The sequence below is a fragment of the Epinephelus lanceolatus genome, chromosome 1 (assembly GCF_041903045.1).
Source record: "Epinephelus lanceolatus isolate andai-2023 chromosome 1, ASM4190304v1, whole genome shotgun sequence".
Classification (NCBI taxonomy): domain Eukaryota; kingdom Metazoa; phylum Chordata; class Actinopteri; order Perciformes; family Serranidae; genus Epinephelus; species Epinephelus lanceolatus.
Genome location: NC_135734.1, coordinates 48735011 through 48737816, shown reverse-complemented (window position 1 = coordinate 48737816; position 2806 = coordinate 48735011).

Here is a 2806-nt window from a genome sequence, read left to right as displayed (position 1 = left end):
CTCAAGTGGACAAAAAGTTTGAGTAACCCATCACCGTCACACAACAATGCCCAAATTTCTTTCACTAAAAAGCGTTTTAACATTTAAGCAATATCACACAAGAGGGAGTGCTGTTGTTGTGTATCTCAGCACGGCTGTGATTCGGTCGTAGGCAGAAGGTCGCAGGTCGAGAGCCAACAACAGCACGAATTCGAGTGCGTCGCTGCTTTTATACAACAGTTCTACAAGCGCCATTTAGTGACAGTAAAAAGCGTCGACGGGTTATGATTTGTTTCCTTATCTAATGATTTATTCACAAATAGTTCCGCATCTAGAATGGGATTAGGCTGTTTGCCAATGAACACAAGAACATCCCTGCACACTAGTTTGCTGTTCCGTGTAGGTCGACACCACAGACTACCTACTTTATATCATGCAGACTACATCTGTGTGTTTCCATTTATTTTGTAACCAATAAAATCAGACTGTTAACACGACGGTTGCTTTTTTGGCATAACGTTCCATGTGATGCCGATGAGTTAACAGCTAAATCAATACATTGCCTCGTCTTCCGCTGTCATATGAGCACACCTGGAGATTTGCAGTGTCCAGGCATCTTTCCTTCCCTTCGTCATTTCCTGACAACCATCCATTATTTAACTCACATGTTATTTGTGCGTATATGTTCCTCTGTGCGGTGCAGAGTTTGCTTCTACTAACGTTACTCTTAATACTCAAAGACCAAGGAAATGATCATAGATTTCCGCCAGTGAATACCTGTGGGGTGGACATCGAGGTGGTGCCAAGCTATAAGTATCTAGGTGTACACCTGGATAATAAGTTTGACTGGTCCCTAAACACAGACGCTCTCTACAAAAAGGGGCAGAGCTGCCTCTTTTTCTCGAGGAAGCTCAGATCTCTCGATATCTTTAGTAAGATGCTGCAGATGTTTTATCAGTCTGTGGTGGCAAGTGTGTTGTTTTATGCTGCAGTCTGCTGGAGAGGAAGCATCAGACACAAAGATGCAAGGCAGCTGGACAAACTAGTCAAAAGAGCTGGCTCTGTGATTGGAGTCAGGTTGGACACACTGAAGGAGGTGGTGGAGAGATGCACACTGAAGATGTTAGGCCATCATGAACAACCCAGATCATCCACTCCACAACACCTTGATGGACCAAAAAAACTGTGGTGGACGGCTCCTCTCTCTTCGATGCAGGACAGAGAGATACAGAAGATCCTATATACCAACAGCCATCAGGCTTTATAATTCTTTGACATATAATAAATGAGCTGACAGATAATTGAATTTCCCCTTGGGGATGAATAAAGTTATTCTTATTCTTAATATAGGCTAATTAACGGCTAATGTCAGTAACGGTTCAGAAGTCCTGTAAAGCAGAGTGATACACGCAGCACTCATGGTACAGTTGCTTGGTCGGAACTAACTGTTGTATGATCTTTAATGTCACATTTTTATTATTTACTTTACCTATAGTATCTTAATTACTCAACATAGATATAATATAACGTTACGTGGTGGAAGGCGTATTCAGATCTCTGACTCAGGCAGTTACACGTCCTGAGCAAACGGTCATTAACGGCCATTATCTATCTACCATTACAGACCTTGAACCTTGAAGACTGTGATTGAATTAAAAAACGTACTAACACTAGTTATCCTGTATCACTTTAAAACGCCATGTTAATTACTTCAATTATCCATTTAATTTTCGTTATAAATGTAATTTCTTAGATATATAACAGACCTGAGCTAATGCTAAGCTAACATCTTGGTTAAGCTGGCTAGCGCAAAAAATAAGAAGACTCACCATGAACTCTTCATCAAAACACGACGAATTATGAAACTTCTCCATCTTTTCATGACCCACACGATCACCAAACAACAAATACTCGGTCCTTTGCTGTTTAACTTCGAGTAATATATTAACTTTTACTCGTAATTAATTATTGCAAACGTCCGTTAACGTCTCCTCCGTTCGCTCTGAATTCTTCTTCATTCTCGTCAGTCTTCTCACCTCTCGCGTGCACTTAGCGCCCCCTGTTGGAATGATGTAATAACACATTTAACATTTTCCACCTAAAATATACACTGGTTATTATCTTTCTTATTTTTTTTGTTTGTTTGTTTGTTTGTTGAACTGGCAACTTACTAAAGTGATAAGAAACCTGGATATATTTCACACAACACAGTATCCAATGATTGAAACTAATAAGTGGTAGAAGATAACATCACTGTCATTAATAATAATAATAATAATAATAAAAGTAGCAGTACTAGAGTGTAAAAATACTTTACTTGTAGAATGGCCCATTTCAGATCAATATATATGTATATTATATTACTGCATTATAATTAGTGATGCATTAATGTGTTCATCGCTAATGCTATGCTTTTCACTGTGATTTTAATTGTATAACTGTCACTCAATGCTAAACATTAAATATAAAATATACATATACATATGTCATCATTCTTGTCATATTGTCATTATTGCATTATTCTCTGTGTAATTAAGAAAAAAACACATCAAAATATAATTAGGCTGTTGTTACTTTGATTGTACAAACTAAAACAGGGGCTCTTTTAAAACTTCAGTGTTACAAATGGTGGTCCAAGAGGAAAATGCAGATCGATGTTCTACTTTTATATCGCTTAATGCTGTTTTGAAACACCTCTGTCACCTGTCTATGTTATGTTCATGTTGTTGGAAGCAAAAACAGACTCAGCATGATGATTTAAATCTAGAGGCACAACATATCAGCTGTTAGATCTCATGCACTCAGACACAAACTGCACTGAGGCGTC